This window comes from Heterocephalus glaber, unplaced genomic scaffold (genome assembly GCF_053883595.1).
Source record: "Heterocephalus glaber isolate CG9 unplaced genomic scaffold, H.glaber_assembly_v1.0 deba00001497, whole genome shotgun sequence".
NCBI classification, from domain to species: Eukaryota; Metazoa; Chordata; class Mammalia; order Rodentia; family Bathyergidae; genus Heterocephalus; species Heterocephalus glaber.
The window spans coordinates 65,534,193-65,552,969 of record NW_028258320.1 but is presented as its reverse complement, the minus strand read 5'-3'; the positions used below and the strand labels follow the sequence as shown (position 1 = coordinate 65,552,969).

Below are 18,777 nucleotides of genomic sequence, written 5' to 3'. Positions count from 1 at the left end.
AGGCGAGGACCAGAGCTCCTCTGAGGAGAGCAGCCGAAGCTTCTCTGGGGGAAATCAACATGAAATCCTCCTCTCCCGTTATCCTTTTACCCCATTCTGACAACAGTCCTCCTTAAGTGGGTTTTCCACGGCCAGAACCTCCCTAACTCAATTCAGCTGGGCGTCCCCACTCACGTTGACCACTAATTAACCACCATAGTGATTACCCACGAGCTCTGTCACACGGCGTGTGACACCTGACACCTGGTGCAGTCAGGGGGGGCTCCAAAGAGGAGGCCCAAGCCTCATGGTGGGGTGGGAGGCAAAATAATGGCCCCCACTAATGTCCACATCCGATCCCTAGAGCTGTGGATGCGTGGCCTTACACGCTGTGGGACTTGCAGGTGTGGATCAGGAAAGGGCCCTTGCAATGGGGAGATTAGACCAGATCAGTGATGGCGAACCTTTTAGGACTTTCAACGATACAAACAGCCCACTGCAGCACATGTGCGAAGGTTCACCACCACTGGACTAGATTATCTGAATGGGCCCTGTCTTGGCCCATTTTCTGTTGCTCTAACAGGATCCTGAGACTGGGTGACTTATAAAGAATAGAGGTTGAGGATTTAGCTCAGTGGTTCTGTCGCATGCCTCGCAAACACAAGGTCCCGAGTTCAATCCCCAGTATCAAAAAAAAAGAATAGAGGTTGATTTCTGCTCACTGTTCTGGAGGCTGGAAGTCCAAAAGTCTGGCACAAAATTCTTCTCAGCTTCCAGTGAGAGATTCATGCTGCCTCAGCTCATGGCAGAAAAAGAGAAGGGCAAACGGATATGTGCAGAGGAGGCAACACTTGGAGGGTAGACTCACTTTATACCAGCCTGCTCTTGTGGTGACTAAGCCAGTCCCACACAGTGAGAACTCACAGGAGAGACAGGAATTCCTCTCCAACAACCTGGTCACCCTTGACAGAGCCACCTCCCAGCAAACACCGCCACAGTGGCCACCCAATTTCACCAGCAGCTTTGGGGGAGAAGAATTGTGTCCAAACCACAGCAGGCTCAACCCAATGCTACAAGTCCTTAAAAGTGGAAAGGGGGGTGGAGTGGGGCAGTGGGGCAGAGGAAGCAGCAGCGGGAGGGATGTGCAGTGTGAGGGAGTCTCAACCCATTGCCTCTGAAGATGGAGGCTGAGCCAGGACCCAAGGATTGCAGACGCGTCTAGAAGCCAAAAAAGGTAAGGAAGCAGATCACCCCTGAGCCTCAGAGCTGCAAGATCATGCGTTTGGGTCACCTTCAGCCTCTCCATTTGCAGCTGTACAGGTCAGGGGCATGCTTTGTTCCTCAGAGGGGACAGGCTCAGACGGGACTGAGGACATGGGTCAAGTGTGAAGTTTCCTGGCAGAGGTGCTACACGTTCTTTATCAGCAACCCCAGATGATCCAGTCCCCATGCCCTCTTCCAGGAGCAAGTCACCCATCCCAAGCACATCTCGGGACCCCTGGAGGGGCGATGAGACCCTAGCAGACAGGGCACAGAGGTGCCTTGGAAAGAGCTTGGAGGCCTTGGGTGTGCGGAGCTGTCGCCAGTGTGGGGCTCAGACATGAGCAAAGGGACCCCAGGCAGAGAGCGACTCTGAGCTATCAAAGCCAGCAGGAACCACATGTCATGAGCAACTCCGGTGGGGTGGCTGAGAAATCTGGAGAAAGGCTTGACCAGGTTCCACAAAAAGTCAGAGAGGCCAGAGCCAGCATGCGCTCCAGAGTGTCCTGACATCCAGGTCAGAAGGGAGAGGATGCTGCAGCTCTACTCCACAGCTCAGCTTGCTGGGTTGAGTGTTCTGACTAAGCGAGGCTCTCTGACCACCCAAGAACTCTTCTCTGCATTCACACCTTCTGCAGTCCTGGCTCAGAGGCAGCTCAGTCCCCCACCAGGCACCCCGCATTGGGTCGCCCCATCCCACTGAAGCTCCCTCCAGCTGCCCACAGCAGTTAGGCCACGGCTCAGGACACCAGCTAAGCTGTTACTCCTTCCCAGGTCGGGTTGGAGAGGTTTGTAGTGCAAGTTGATTCATTTCCACCCTCTGGCCAGGTGGGACTAGCCAGGCCCAGATCAGGGCACGAGTAACAGACCACCTGCAGAGGCCCAGCTCCCAGGCAGCGACATGCTACAAGTAGAGGGAAAGAACAAGTCTTAGGTAGAGTGTGAGATCCAGCTCCGTAGCTAAAAGCATCTTCCAGATCTCAGAAATCTCACTGACCATGCCAACTGCATCCACCAGCAGGGTCCTTTCCCCTCAATAGATTGTCGTGGCCAACTTTCCCTCTGTTCTTGGTATTCTGTGTTCAGTTGGAAAGGACATAAAAACAAATCAGCTATCGGCCATTACATTACTCAGTGGGGGAAGGTGACGTTTGCACTACTGTTGACGGGTTTTTTAACGCAGTGCCATTTCCAGCCTCAGAGGGGCAGGATGGGGGGTGGAGACAAGGTTCTGTGGGGTAAGTGGGGAGTCAGTCACATCACTCTTCCATGAGAAGACACTGGAGTGCACACACCATCACTGGAGGCGCCTTCTCCTTTCTGTTTTCCAAGAGCTGAGATATTTTATTGTCACTGTGTAAAGGTCCATTAGCGCCGGTCCTGGACAATGGCACTTTCAAGGTCAGTGAAACACAAGCAAGGAGCAAATTGAGAAATTACTTCAATGTGGAGCTTCACGGCAGCCTTAAGTTGCAGAGAGAAGGCATCCAGTCGAAAGGGAGGCTCTGCACCCAGCTCCACCTGCCACCCTTCAGGACAGCATGTTCTCTGATTAAACAGGAGGCAGTGTGATACCTGCCCATAATCCCAGCTACTCAGGATGCTGAGGCAGGAAGAGCACAAGTTCGAGGCCAGCATGGGCAACATAATGAGGCTCTGTCTCAAAATTTTTAAGAGCTGGGGATGTAACTCTGGCAGAGCACCCCTGAGTTTATCCACAGTCCCCCAAATGGGCTGCTGCCTCTGGAATGTCACAGGTACAGTTGCAGGCCAGGGGCTCCAGACACCCTGCAGGCTGATATCTCCCACAGCCTCCACATCCTTCTCAGTCCAGCTCCGTGCCCCAGGGCTGATCTATCCCCATGGCCTCAGCTCCCTGTTGGGCTCATCCAGCAGAAGCCCCCAGTAGAAGGCCCCAGCAAGAGGTTGGGGGGTGGCATGGAGGCCAGCTGGAGAACCTGTTTGAAAAGCCGTAAGCACTTCAGAGTCTCCAGCCCTCCATTTAAAGCAGAAACATCATGGATTGAGGCGATACTCTTAAGTGAAATAAATAAGACACACATGTCTAAATACTGAATAGTTTCTCTAGTGTGAGAAACTGAAAGTATAAATGGGGATCAAAATGTATAATAGATAATGTGAAATAGGAAGAAAAGGGGCAAAGGGGAAGGGGAAACAGGAAAGGTAGGGGAATGGAAAGAAGGGAAAGGAAAAAAATACGAGCAAAGGAAAAAGCAGAAACAAAGTCTTTGTAAATCAGGGGGGTGGGGTTAAAGGGAGGGCAGGGGAATGGGGAAAAAATAACCAAGACACATCATGTAAAGGTACAAATTCCCAATGATGAATGTCATCATATTGCAGACCTAAAATGTACCAATAAACTTAATGAATAATTTTTTTAAAAAGCAGAAATGTTGTAGGCCTCAAATAGTTAGCTTCAGGAATGTCAACTGGGTTTACCAAGCCACTTTCTGACCTTCAGGGCAGGGACCAGGATGTCCATACCCTTCAGGTCTACACAGGGCCTGCTAAGCAGGTTGAGCTGGTCCCTTCCTCAGAAGACCCTTCTTCCTTGGCCAAGTTCACGAAACCTAGAGGCAGTAGCTAACCTACAGGCAGCTTCTAGGACAGAGAGTGGGCCTGAGAAGGAGAAACATATCAGTGACCAGAGACAAAGCCAGGGTGGCGTCTCCCAAATCCTTTCCCACTCTCTAGCTTTGGCTTCAGATTTCCTGGAAAGAAACCACATTCCCTCAGTGTTATGGCTTGTATCTAGATCCCCACCCCCACCCCCAAAGCCTCATGTCCTCATACGTGGAGCTTTTTGCAGGTGGCTGGATCTAGAGTGTGTGAATATGGATTAAGGGTATGTGATAAGTAAATTAGTCCATGGATTGGTAGCATAAACCTGGGTGTGGATAGTACCATCCAATAGGCTCATAGCCTGAATGAAATAAAAGGAAAAGAAGGCTTACTGCTTGCTGCCTCCTGCCTGCCTTACCATAGACTGTTTCTCCTCTTCAGTGCCCTTCTGTCATGCCACCTTCCCTTTGAGCCAGCTGACTATGGACTAAAACCCTTATACACTGTGAGCTGAAATAAACCTTTCCTCCTTTAACTGGTGAGTGTCAAGTATTTCATTCCAGAAACAAGAAAGTAATTAAGACACTCAGCAAACATCCATGGAAAACTCATCCAGGTCACACTGAAATCAGCTACTGAGGCCATAAACACCAAAAATCTCAGCTCTGTCACCAGGAGCTTCTGACCTAGACCCAACCAGTTTCCCCAGCCCAGCTACCAACATGGTGACCGGGTGGGTCACCCTGACCTGGTCAAATCCAGCTTGACCACTTAGCAGATGGGGGCTCTTGAGTAAGGAGCTTAACCTGAGTTCCCTAAAAGTAAACTCTGACATAATGATTTGGGTGCAGGTAATTTCTCTGGGGTATAATCCCAGGAAACAAGGATGGGGGACTGGGGAAGTATGATGGGAGAAGGAAGAAAGCCAACAAAAGGTAAATTAATGTACATTTACCACTATGAGTAGCTCAGCCCTACAGGGAGCCCAGAGAGACTGGGTAGATCACCACCTCCTGAACTGTCCTATCAGGACATGGACTTGTGGTATTTGTCAGCCAAGCTTTGCCCTCACTGATCAGGGACTTGGGGCATTCTCCAGGGTGCCAACTCCATGGCACTTCAGATCAGCCCAGTCCTCAGACCAGACACTCCCTGAGCCAGAGACAGGAAGTCACATGTTCATGCAGAAATGGTCTATAGTTGACCTCAGACATGGACCAAGGCACTCACCACAGCTGGTCAAATTACTTCTCTGAACCCTCAGTAAAATGAGGAGGAGATTGTTGTAAACACTGAGCTTCACAATGTGCCAGGTGCACACTTAGACCATGCCTGGCACTGGACAACAGCCCCATGCCCGGCAACAGTGGCTGTTCCAGAGCTGCAGCAGCACTGTGAGCATGTGTCTTAGAGGACAGAGGTCCCAGAGAGGAATGTGACTTGGAGCAGGAGGTGGCCTTCTGGAGGTGGAGGCATATAAGGATTGGGTGGTGTTTGGATCTGCAAGAGAGGATCCAATTTGAAGACCAGGTTTTCCCTTGGGAAATCACTGATGTTGTGGCTCTGGAAGGAAGCCCAGAGGGACTTTAGAGCCCTTCATGAAAAAGTGGGAAGCCAAGGCCAGAGAGAGGAGGTGGCTTGCCTGATGAGCAGTGAATTAGGCCTCATAGCCCAGGCTGGACCCAGCCCATCATCCTGCCCTCAGCCTGGAAGCCCTGCCTCATCCAGATGGCACCCTGGGCCTGAGGCACCATTAAAGTAGGTGCCAGTTCTTGAAGGACCAGCTGCCCAGGTCTGCCATCCAATTCCCTCAACACTTGAGATTCTCACAAAAACACCCAGTTGCATCTGTGATGAAGCCAAGTGTCACAACCCAGGAAAAGAAATCTCAGATTGAGCCCAGTCGTACGTTCCCCCCAAATCTGCCATGTGAATATCATCCTTTCATTCTGTAAACTTGTACTGAGTGCTCTTAGAAGCCAGGCGCTGTGGACCAAGGCTGGAGGAGGAGACAAACCCAAGTCAGTGGCAATCATACCATAGAAGCATGATGTCCAAGAAGGGTTAAAGAACCATGGGAAAGCAGATAGGGCAGCAACTGAGTGTGCCAGGGGACAGAGGAGCTGACACTTGAGTCAGGCCCTAAAGCATACATAAAAGTTCATCTGGCAAAAGAAAAGAAGCCTTGGGAAAAGACATTCCAGATGTAAGAAGCAGCATGAACAAAGAAGTGAGGCATGGAATGTTTGTGAAAAGCTGAGAAGTTTGTCATGGCAAAAAGCCCAGGTAGAGGGGATCGGTTGGGCCAAGACTGGAGAAACAGGGTGAGGAAACAGTTGTTCACAGTAGTCTGGGTCCTGACTGGACAGCCCTGTGCTCACATCAGTTGCTAAATAAGATGGCTATCATGCCTATGGGGAACACAAACCATCAACAGAGAATTGAAAAGGTCTTTTCACAGAAAAGTCCCTCTGTGCACATGGTCAGGATGGCCCAATGCTGCAGAGGAGAGCAGACCAGCTCCCAAGCCTGTCTGCTTTACCTCTCACTGTACCCAGGAGCTTCCCAAGCCATCTGTAAGGTAGACCCAAGTTCCCACATCCCTCTGTGAATGAGACTCTCAGAATGTACTGGAATGTTCTGGAAGGTCCCTCATCTCACAGGTGAGTTACCAGAGATGAAGCAGGAATTGATAACACATGTATTCATTCCACTGATACTGGAGTGGCCCCCCAGTGCCAACCAGTACCCTCATCCTCAAGGACACCACAGAGAACTAAGCAGCCAAGAGTGTAAGTCTTGTGGCAATCACATAATGGCAGAGAAACAAAATAAATAAAATAAGATAATAACTCAGACTGTGAGAGACTCAGTGAGGGAAAAAAAACAAAGTGATGTGATGAAGGCTGGGAAAACTATAGCCCTGGGGCCAAATTCAGCCTGCAACTCTTTTTGTGTGACCAGCAAGTGAAGGATAGTTTTACAGTTTCACAGCTGGGGGGTGGGGGCGGGTAACAGGATAAGAAAAAGAAAATGCAACAGAAATCTTAAGATCCATATTGCCTAAAACAGTTCCTATCTGGCCCTTTCCAGAAATATTTGCTGAGAAAAGGGATATCTCTCTCAACTAACAAGACCCAGGTCCAGGTCTTACAACATGGTTTCTTTCTATTCCTCAGCACCTCCTCTGCCTTAGAGAAGATGAAGCATTGCCCTGGTTCATCAAAAATTCATATACTTGGCCACCTGCCCATTAGCCAAGGGCCCAGATACCTGGGCTCCTTCCCCACCTGCTGTCTGAGGTCTGACTCAAACCAGAGTCTGTCTGGTCCTTTATCAAGCCAGAGCTAGCCGGGGATTTAGCTCAGTGGTTTCACTGCCTGCTGCACAAGTGCAAGAACCTGAGTTCAATCCCCGGTACTACAAAAAAAAAACAAAACAAAAAACTGCATGTTTTTGGGCCAGGGGTTTAGCTCAGTGGTTCTGCCGCCTCCCTTGCAAGTGCAAGGACCCAAGTTCGATCCCTGGTACCAAAAAAAAGTCAAGCCAGAGCTATACCTGCTCCTCTGTAACAGGCCGACCAGGGAGCCCCTGCCCCTCCACTTACCTCTTCCTCTGCCTGAACCCCGGGTTCTAAAACAGAACCACTGGACGGCTACTTCATGGTACCTCTCTGCAAATCCACAATGTGGATTCTTGTCGGAGACCAGAGGAGAACTGAGGTCTGATTGGCCTCCTCTGTGAGCACAAAGGAGAAAGGCTGCACTCCAGGGCGATTGCATATTACAGGTTCTAAGGAAAACTCCAGACAGCTGAGGTAAAGTTGTTTACCAGAGTGTGTACTAAGGGATATCAGAAAGCAGCTGAGTCTTGTGTTACTTTTGATCGCTTGTACCCATGTTTGGGTGAATAAAGGCCAGACAAGTCAGACTTGGGGGTTCCTCTGCCAACTAGAGGCAAGAGCCCTCGGGCTGCCCGCATGCTAAACTGACTCTGTGTCTTTTTACCATTTATCCTCCTTCACGCCCCCAACCCCATCAGGGAGAACAAAGTAGCAGGTCCCAGAAGAAGCCGGCCAGGTGGGCTCTGCTACAGGTGGGGCCCCAACATAGGCTCAGGACCCGGGCTTGGCTATAGATACTCTGCCTTGTTTTAGTTCAGTCAAATAAATTCCTCAAGCCATGGCCTAGAGTTAACTTTCAAAATCTGGCATCGTGGTGCATTCCTGTCATCCCAGCACTCAGGAGGTTGAGGCAGAAGTATCACCATGAGTACAAGGCCGCCCTGAATTACAAGGCAAGACCCTGTCTCAAAAAATAAAAAAATTTGGGCCGGGGATTTAGCTCAGTGGTTTCACTGCCTGCTGCACAAGCGCAAGGACCCGAGTTTGATCCCCGGTACCAAAAAATAAAGTAAAATAAAAAATAAAAATGAAAAATAAAAAATTTAGGGCCAGGGATTTAGCTCAGTGGCACTGTGCCTGACTTGCAAACACAAGGTCCTGAGTTCAATCCCAGGTACCAAAAACAAGAAAAAAAAATTACAAATTTTAAAGATGTTTTTAAAAGCCTGGCATCATTCAAGATGGGAAGCAATGTTCACAACCAAATCAAACATGTAAGTCTAGCTCTCCTGAAAACATGGTCCATAAAACAAACTCACACAGCAATTATGAACCAAAAGCCACATGGAGCAAGAGAAGTGCCCTAAATCCCTGCTCAAGACTCAGCAGCATCTGTGAGACATTCCACAACATTCTGAGCTAAATGGGAATCAAGTAAACTCTTAAAAAGTTTGTCTCATGCAGATGAAAACAACACTGAGATTCAACCTCACCCCACAAAGAATGGCTGCTATCAAGAAATTAACCAATAACAAATGCTGGCGGGGGTGTGGAGAGAAAGGAACCCTGCTCCATTGTTGGTGGGAGTGCAGACTGGTGCAACCACTGTGGAAGTCAGTATGGAGATACCTCAAAGAACTAGGACTACAGGTCCCATTTGACCCAGCTATTCCCCTACTGGGAATCTTCCCCAAAGAATTAAAAGAATCATACCACAGCGATATATGTGCACCCATGTTTATAGTGGCACAGTTTGCAATTGCTAAAGCTTGGAAACAGCCCAAGTGCCCATTGACTGGAAACTGGATAAAGATGTGTTTTTTTTATAAAATGGAGTACTACTCAGCCATAAAGAATGAGAAACTAGAGACATTTATAGCTAAATGGATGCATATTGAGGCTATGCTCTTAATTGAAAAAAAATAGGACACACATGTGTAAATACCAAATAGTTTCTCTAGTGTGAGAAATTGAAAGTGTAAATAAGGATGAAAATGATTAAAATGAATGATTGACAATTTGAAATAAGAAAAGGTCCAAGGGTTTGGGGATGGTGGAAGGGAAAGGGGAAAGGGAAGAAGGGAAAGAAAAAATTATGAGAAAAAAAAATGGAATCAAACTCTGTGTAAATAGGGAAGGGTGGAGGGGGTGAAGGGTGCACAGGTAATGGGAGAAAAACTTAAAACTAAGATACATCATGTTCAGGTACAAACACCCAATGATAAATGTAAATGTATTTTATACCTAAAATGTACCAATAAATATATATATTAAAAAAGAAAAAGAAAGTTTGTCTCATCAGTACTCAAAAGAATCTTTCCTCTCTCACCAGCCCCACCATCCTAGAAGGTTCCAAAAGACCATTTAGTGCACAGCAAAATCTGTGTCTTGTGGACAATAAATTATACCTGAACAATTAATTCTAAAATTGTAAAATGAGCCCTTCCCTAAAATTAAAACAGCTCACATGTCCACACTGATGGGACACACTGATAGGACAAATTCTTCCTGTGGCAATGGTGAACATATCCAATGAAAAATGATAGATGGAACACAGTCACCTATGATTCAAATACCATTCAAATCATAAAGGGATTGGGGGAGCATCTGGAAATTGAATCCAGGGCCTCAAACAATGCTAAGTACACTCTTGAGTATACTCTACCATTGCGTTCTATAAAGGGATCCTTAAAGGAATAGACACCCAGCACTCTGGGAGGCTAAGGCAGGAGGTCACAAGTTCAAGCTCAGCCTGGTCAACCTAGCAATTAAACAAGAACTTGTCTAAAAATTTTTTTAAAAACTGTAAAGCCTAGGGCTGTAGTTCAGTTCAAACCCCAGTACTACACACACACACACACACACACACACACACACACACACACAGGAATAGACACACAAGAAGAAGAAGAACGAGAAACAGCAGGAGTGCCGTTTTGAAAGCTGATAACAGATGAACAAAGCTGAGAGAGGAAGCTGAGAGAGGAAGCTGAGGCCCAAGCTGATGTACACTATGGAATCCCCACTCACCCAAAAGAGAGGGATTGGTAGATCAGAGGTGCCTGGTACAGGGTGACACCAGGAGCCAAAACCCAATCCTCCTCCTCAGCACAGCACCCCTGCCACCTCAGTGGAGAACCGGATGCTGAGGCTCTAGAAAGTCAAACAGCCAGCCCTGCCCCAGGGACCTCGAGGACCCGGGTGGGTGGGGGGAACAGTACCCAAAACAGGAAATTCAATTACAGCTTAAAGATTGGATATCAAGACCCACAGACTCCTTCCCTCGCTCAGATCTCAGAGCGTGGCAGAAACAAAGGCAAGAGGTTGGAAAATTCTTCACAGGGCAACCTGACCAATTCAAGGGAACAGAGCTCTGCATACCAACATTATTTGTCTTGTGTCCTCTAAGGATGAATGACAGATGTGAAAAGAAGTTTCTTCTGCTTTTATCCCAGGGAATATGTCAAGGAGAATTACCTCCTGTCAGGGGAAACACACTTTCTGACACTCACTCCACTTCATCTCCCACCATTTTCATTCAGAGGAGGGGAAGCAGTGTATTGTATTTGACACATATGATTACAAGTTTCCAGAATCGACTTCTGTTTCTGCTGTTGTGATTGTTTCTCAACACAGCTGCGCTAAATCATCCAAGAGCTAGGGTCACCTCTCTTCAAGTAAAACTACCTGGGGAGCTTTAAAACTACCAATCCTAGAGCTCCTAAATTCTGATTTAATTAGTTGAGGGAGGAGCCAAACACCTCCCCCCTCCAAAAAATAAATTAAAATAAAAGCTCCCCAGGTGATTCTAATGTGTAGCAAAAGTTGGAAACCACCACCTTTAAATAAGGCCTGCAAATGACAGCACACTCCTGTGATCAGAGCTGCCAGTAGGCCTTTTGAATGGACTTCTAGATAAGACTGGACAAGGAAGGGTTACCAAGTATCTTTTAAAAAACTTAACATGAAAGACAGGCCAAGAAAATCAATCTGGTGGGAACAGAAATGATACAGGAAGAGAAAAATCATTAAGCCAGAAATAGATGATTAATTTCGCAGTTAGATCTTAGACTGAGAGATTAGAAAAAATACTAGGTCCATGGAATCAGAATAAGATTCTGTCTTGAAAAAGAAAAAGAAAAAGAAAGAAACATTTACAGAAACAACAACAACAAAAACTTAATAGAGCAGAAATAAATTTGGGAGTTAAAGATGAGAAATCTCCCCCAAAAGTAGAACAAAAGATAAAGAAAAAATAGAAGAGAAAATGAGAGAGTAACTTTAAGAAGTCCAACATCAAAATAACAGACATCCCAGAAAAAGAGAAAAGGAAAACAGAGGGGAGAAAACACCAAAGAAATAATTCAAGATGAAAGCCTGGGTTTTCAGATTAACAGGCTCACCAAGCACCAGCATAGCAGATGCAAGCAGACCCACATGAAGGCATGGAATGATTAAATTTAATCATTGAACTTCTGCTCATTAGAAGCCAGAAGATAATGGAGCAATTCAAATTTCTGAAGGAAAATTATCTCTATCTAGAACCTTCTATCAAACTGTTAAATCATCAATTAACTATAAGAATAGGATATTTCTGAATTTGGAAAATCAGAAATGTTCTCTCTCTCTCTCTCTCTTCTGAAACAGGCTAGCACAGGAGAGAGGAAAGGAAAATATCCACAAAGATATCAAAGGGAACTCCTGGATGAAATGAGCCAGCCTTCTCTGTAGCTAAGATGTGAAACTGTGACCTTAGCCCCACCAGTGGGTTGCATCAACGGAAGGTTTCATCTGTAGAGAAAACAATGCAAAGAAACAGAAGCCATTTTCAGGGAAAGGTAGAGAATGAGGCATCTAATCTTCAGGGAGAGCAGTGGAGGTATTGGCATTTTTGACATCCAGCCCTGCCCCTGGTTGTGCAACCTCCAAGCCTGACTCTCCTCCCTCCTGAAGATTCTGGAGCTAGTAAACACCCTGTAACAAATTCTTCTTCAAACCAGAAAGTATTCCAGTTTTTGCAACTAAGCCCCTGATGGATAGAGGTATGACCGAAGATTAAGGACTAAATTCATAAGTACAGGCAGGTGGTACACAACATTTTGGTGCACAATAGACCATGTGCAACACAGTGGTCCCATAAGATATTATCTAGTAACATCATCATCATCTTACTTTGTGTAAGTACATGCTATGCTATTGGTACAATGACCAAATTTCCTAACAATGCATTTCTCAGAATGTACCTTTGTCTTTAAACAATGTGTCATTATGTACACAGAAATTGAAGTAAACAGAAAGGCAATCATCAACTCCAGGGGGAAAAAATGCATAAGAAAATGGAGGAACCATAGTCCAGTGATGACAAACCTTTTACAGACCAATCATCCAACTGCAACCCAGAACCCACTTACTTATGGCAAAGTGCCAACACTTCAATTAAACCTGAATACTGAGGTTTTAGTTTAGAAAACAAAACTCATACATTAACATATTTTGTCTTAAAAGAAAAACACAATAGGGCTGGGGATTTAACTCAATGGTGCCCACACCTGCCTCACAAGACTAAGGCTCTGAGTTCAATCCCTAGTACAAGAAAGAAAGGAAGAAAGAAAGAAAGAAAGAAAGAAAGACAGACAGACAGACAAACACAGTAACAAATTTCAATGATATAAACAGCTTTTTATTGAAATGTAAAAGTTTACATTCGGCCTGCTTTGGCACAGTTAATGTGATCTTTGCTGTTGTATGCATGCTGATAATTCATCAAACCTTGGCTCATACTTTGTTAGTTTAAGAACAACACATGCAACACTCAGGTCATCTGTCAGTTTCTCGTATCAGATTTGATACAATTCAAAGCTGAAAACAGCTGCTCACAAGCATAAGATGAGCCAAACAAAGTAAGAAAAGCAATCCCAAGTGCTTTCACTGACTTAAAATTATTTGGCAGAGAATTCCACACTGTAAGGATTTCATTTTCAGAACTACCAACTGTGCTGTCCTTTGTCATCCCTTCACACTCTCTTCTCTATCTTCTCAAGAGTTGCATGAATTTCTAGATTTCCAGATTTCCAAAATCTAACCAGCCAGGGATTTAGCTCAGGTCCTTACAAGGCACCTGCCTTGTAAGAGTAAGGTCCCGAGTTCGATCCCCAGTACCAAAAAAAAAAAAAAAGATACACAAAATCTAACCATTGTAAGCAGGAAAGAAAGATCAAGTTCTTCAAATTTGGCTTTATCTGGAGAAGTAAGAAAGCACTGGGGTGTCTTCATCTTACAGAACTGTAAAAATTGGTTACTAAAATTCTCCTTTGCAGCTACTACAATGCTAGAAAATTTCTTGTAGATTTCCTGATGGCTTTGTAGGATTGTCTGCAAGTGTTGTAGAATTTTCTAAATGCATTTTTATCTCTCTTTTTTTTTTTTTTTTTTTTGGTACCAGGGATCAAACTCAGGACCTTGCAGTTACAAGGCAGGTGCCGGAACCATTGAGCTAAATCCCTGGCTCTAAATGCATTTTTAGATTTGGAAAATATTTCGGCTGCCCACTTTCAAGGACTCTTCCAAAACCTGCAGTTTTCTCTCAAATCTTTTGATATCAGAAAACATTCTTTCTGCTGTTTTCCCTACAACTTGCAGTTCTTTGTTCAGTACGTTGAATGTAGTGTAAAATCTGTAAAAAAAATTTTTTTTTAATTATATATATATAGTTGCTAAGCCAGGCCATTCCAGTGAGCTGTGGATATTCTCACCCTTTTTCATTCATAAACACCCTAATTTCATGTGAGCAGGTTACAAATCTCTCCTGGATTCACCCTCTGCTCAGCCACCAGACATTATTGTACATAAGTAAAGCATTATACTGTGCTTGAACCTCATCAAGGAGTGCTTGAAACTGTTGAAAATTAAGAACATGAGCCATGATGTAATTCATCGATTTTGTGACATTTTTGAGGATAACGTCTAATTTTTTGCCACTTTCCCCAGCACAAAGAGATTCTTGATGTATAATACAATGAAACTGAATGATTGGATGTTTTGCTTCTTTAACAAAGAACTGTATGAAATCAGACATTGTTCCTACTATACAAGGTGCCCCATCACCAGTAATTGAAACCACTTTTTCTGGTCTTATGTCTTGTGACAAAAAAGCTTCCATCACAACATTGTAAATATCTGTCCCTTATATTCTTCCAGGCAAAGACACAAATTTCATCGGCTTTTCTCATGATGTCACCAACAACAATACAAAATTACTGCTACCCCTGCATGATTATATCTGTGCTTTCATACAAGCACATGGAGTAACAGGCTGCCTTCTGTAAGTCAGTGGTGAGCTGCTGACTAACATCACTTGCCATGTGCAGCACTTGTTCTGTAGCAGTATTTCTGCTCAGTGGCATCTCAGAGATGCATTGGATAATTTTATCCTTATTTGGGAAATCATGAAAAAGGGAATCACTCCCAGTCAACATGGCCATTTTGATAAAAATCCCCATCAGAGAGGGGCTTACCATGTTTTGCTATGCACAGTGAAATGTGAAAGCTGGTAGCTATCAGATGATTTGTTTTAGAATGATAGTTGCAAAAATTAAGATACTGGGAATGATATTCCCTCAATTTGTCTTCAAGAAACTTTCCTTTCAGTTTCACCAAGTTCGGTAACACTTTGGTGCTTGGTGTCAAAGTGCCATCTAACCCTTGATGTGCGACACACGATACTTTCATTACACAGAATATACAACATTTTCCCACTGCATCAGTCACTCCAAATGACTCTGTCCAGGGCCAGATCCCTTGGAATGATCTTCCACTGTTTTCAGTTTTGCGGGGTTCCTTCCTTTTCATTCTATGGAATGAAACCTCTACAAACTACAGGCTAAAATAAACCTTTCCTCCTTTAGCTTGTGTCAGGTATTTTGTCTCACCAAAGAGAAAAGTAACTAAGACACCATCACTGTGGAACAGAATGCCCAGTGGCCACAAAAACCATTAGGAGGGTCCAACGTGGAGTGTGGCTTACCTACCACACGCTGCTCCTGCTCTGAACACATTACCCAGATTATCTCACTTAATGTCACAACACTAAATGTGAGGAAAGAACAATTATTGTCCCCATTTCCCAGCTAAAAAACCCAAAGCTTAGGGCTCATTATTGCACCAAATTGGATTTCACTCCATAGCAACCAATCTCCAGCTGTTAAATTTTAGTGGGTTTTCCTTTTTTAATAAAAACCATGAGAAGTAAAACAAGCTTCCAGGAAGTAAGGTGAGAGAGTATCTTCATGACCTTGGATTAAGCAAAGATTTCATAATGAGAACACAAAAGAGCCGGAGGGCAGGGCTCCAGAACTTTCTCAGCACAGGAGCATACCTCCCTCTCTGGAGGGAGCTGCATTGGAGAGGAGAAGGTTATAAACCTAAGGAGGGGAAATCAGCACCTGTCAGTCCCAACAAAGGTGTGAGGACCTGGCTGACGGCAGCAGGGGGTGCCCTTTAGTTAGGGCAACCAGCCCTGCAGCTGTAACTCTGACAGTCCTGCTCTGGCCTGGTCTCTTGGCAGAAGGGGCGAAGAAGGATGAGAATTTCCTAAGAGGCCAGGGATGAGAAGCAAAGGGGGGCCCAGCACACTGTGTACAACACTGTGCTGACAGATTATCTTCAAGGTTCCCAGAGGCAGCTCCCACCTCCAGCTGCCGATAATGCTGCTGAGCCTCAGAAGGACCGAAGGCTCGCAATGACGCCCCCACAAGGGAGCAGGGCTCCTTGCTGCCAAGGGCTCTTAGGGAACATCACTGCATCATTTGCAGAATTAAATGTGAGCAGACAGATGGACTGGGATGGAGACAATCCAGCCACCTGGGTCCTAGCTAAATGGTGACATCCCAGCAGGCCAGGGCAGAGGAAGGTAAAAGCTCAAACCATCATTTCCATGTGACTTTGAGAACATGCAGCCAGGCAGACCTCTTCTGGGGCCTCAGAAGCTTTTCTCCCACTGCAACAGGGGCCCCTTTGCAGGTGCAGGCCAAGATGCCCACTTGGTACCTGGGAGGAGCAGAGGGAGGTCCTTGGAGTGGAACCCTAGGATGAAGCATGGGCCTGGGGTTGCTGCCCCAGGCTGTATCTTCCCTCCAGGGATGCTGCCTTAGTTACTTTCCTTGTTGCTGAAACAAAACACCCAATGCCCAAAGTTAAAGGAGCAAAGGTTTATTTAGCTCACAGTTGTGGAGGTCTCAGTCTATAGTCAGCTGGCTGGGTGGCAGGGTGGATGGCAGACAGGCAACGCAGAGGAGAAAGAGTTCATGGTGGGCAGAAGGTAGCAAAGCAAACAAGCGGCAAGACAAGCCTCTTTCTGTCCTTTATGCTGTATCCAGGCTAGTGGGATTAGGGTAGTGCCAACCCAATTAATGGACTGATTTAGTAATCACCTACCCTTAATCCTAGCATTGCACCATGAATCAGTCACACACTCTAGATTCAGCAACCTCTGAAAAAGCCCCTGCTATGACTGCATGAGGCTTTGGAGGGACACCCAAAAACAAGCCATACCAGACACCCAGGTCTGGGTACTCTGTGCCACTCCTGGAGGATGCCACTTTCTTACATCTGCTTGGAGGAGAGAATGGCCAAGCTCTGAACATGGTCTTGGTAGATGATGAGTTGAGGACTCAGCAGTGACTGTTATTCCCAACTCTCCAAGTGTCCAGCTAGGACTGCAAGCTGTTGTAGGCCTGACTGCCTGGCCCAGGTATTGGCCTGGGCAAGCCAGGCTCTGAGGTCAGGGCTGGCATTTCTATCAAAGGCCCTTCAGGAGTCCTTTGATGGCTGGGAACACCTACCTGTCAGGGGCACTAGCCCTGTGCTCAGGCAGAGCTGGGTTCAAATCCCAGCATCACCACCAACCAGGTACACACCTGGCTCAGTTTCCCTTCTCTGAGCCTCTGCTATGCCCCAAATAAAATGAGGATAATAATCCACCATAATGCATGAGATTAAATGGGGTGATGCATGGTGTTCAGCCTGCTTAACTTCAGTAACAGATGTTTTCTCAGATGTACACCTGAACTTTATTTTCATTTAACTCATGTCCCTTGCAAGTCCTCTTTACACTGGATGGTACAAATGTACTCGAGTGAAGGCCCAACAGCTCTGTTCTCCCTGGGTTGGCTTCGAAGTCCCATGCAGTACTGGTCTGGGAGGGACTGGGCGGTGATGAGCCCTGTGCACTGGGTCACGCGGTCTCTGCTGTGTCTCCCTCCCGCAACACCAAGGCCATTCACATCATCATCACTCCGCCTGGGGCAGGGTCTCTCACTCCTTGCTAATGACATTTGGAGCCAGATAATTCTTTGTTCTTGGGAGCTGTCCTGTCCAATGTGGGATATTTAGCAACACTCCTGGCCTCTACCCATTAACACACCAATAACAACACATTCCCCATGACAGTGTGACAGTCAAAAGTGTCTCCTGACATTTCCAAATATCCCTTGGGGGGCAAAAAACATCCCTGGTTGAGAACCACAGTCGGGGGCCACTCAGCACCTCCTGCACCCTCTACATCTGGGTGCAGGGCCCCAATGGAGCCTCTTGGGCATGTTGGCCCTGACTTCCCCCAGGCCATCACTTCTGTCCTAACCACTGGGGTCTCACCACATCCTCTGAGCAGCCAGGAGACTTCAGGACAAAGGTGGCTGACACAGGAAAGGGAGTGTGCAAATGACGCAGCCACAGGAAGTCAGGCAGAGCAGGTGGTGGTGGAGGCCAAGGGTCCATCCTCAGACTCCCTGCTGCAATCCATGTGTCCCCCAAAGTTCATGTGCTGGAAATTTAAATCCCCAGCAAGTAGTCCTGAGAGTTGGGCCCTTTAAGAGGTGATAGGTCACTGGGTTCTGCCCTTGTGCATAAATTAATGCCATCCTGACAGGAGAGGGCTAGTTACGGAGGGGCTAGGTTCCTGCTAAAATGAGTGTGGTCCCTTTCCTTTTCTCTCTCTTGCCTTTCACCATGAGATGATGCTGCAGGAAGGCCTTTGACTGACCATGGTTTTACCAGCCTCTGTGCTTTATAAACTTTCCAGCCTCAGGTATTCTGTTATAGTGGCACAGAACAGACTAAGACCCTGCCCACTGCAGACTTGCAGCCCAGCCACCCTGCTTTGCAGATGCTTGGTGTGGTGTCCAATCACCTCAGCCCTTCCCCACAGGACACTCATGCTGTGCTACACACTTTAGGTGAGGGCTCACACACTGGCACTTGCCCACTGCTCCTCATGAGGCCAGCTCTTCTCCCCTGACCACTTGGGGCCTCTGTGTCCTCACCATGACAGGACAACACCCAGGAGTTCACTGAAGTTCTTTACATCCCTTCCCTGACTGAGTCCAGAAGAGGACACACTCACTCAACCAAGCCCCACCACTGTCCCTCAGCAGCCGCCATAGCAGATACTTCATACCTGTGGTCTCATTTACTTCTCTCCCAGCCCGGAGGTGGAAAGAAATCAGGGACTCCATATGACAGAGAATGAAATGACCCCAGAGGGCCCTGAGTTATACAGTTGAACCATCGCACACAGGATTCCTGCCTGGGCCTGAGGTGGACTTGAAGGAGTTGTG

At 46.4% G+C, this 18,777-nt stretch overlaps 1 long non-coding RNA gene across 2 annotated transcripts in view; it reads right to left on the bottom strand.

Annotated features, from left to right (window-relative positions):
• The window catches only part of LOC110347821 (uncharacterized), an 89,805-nt gene extending 82,243 nt beyond the window's left edge, over positions 1-7,562 (bottom strand). For both annotated transcript variants that reach the window (XR_015440459.1, XR_002392674.2), the window contains exon 1: positions 7,430-7,562. This is a non-coding gene — a long non-coding RNA (uncharacterized LOC110347821). The remainder of the gene's footprint in view (positions 1-7,429) is intronic.
• Between the last annotated feature and the right edge of the window lie 11,215 nt (positions 7,563-18,777).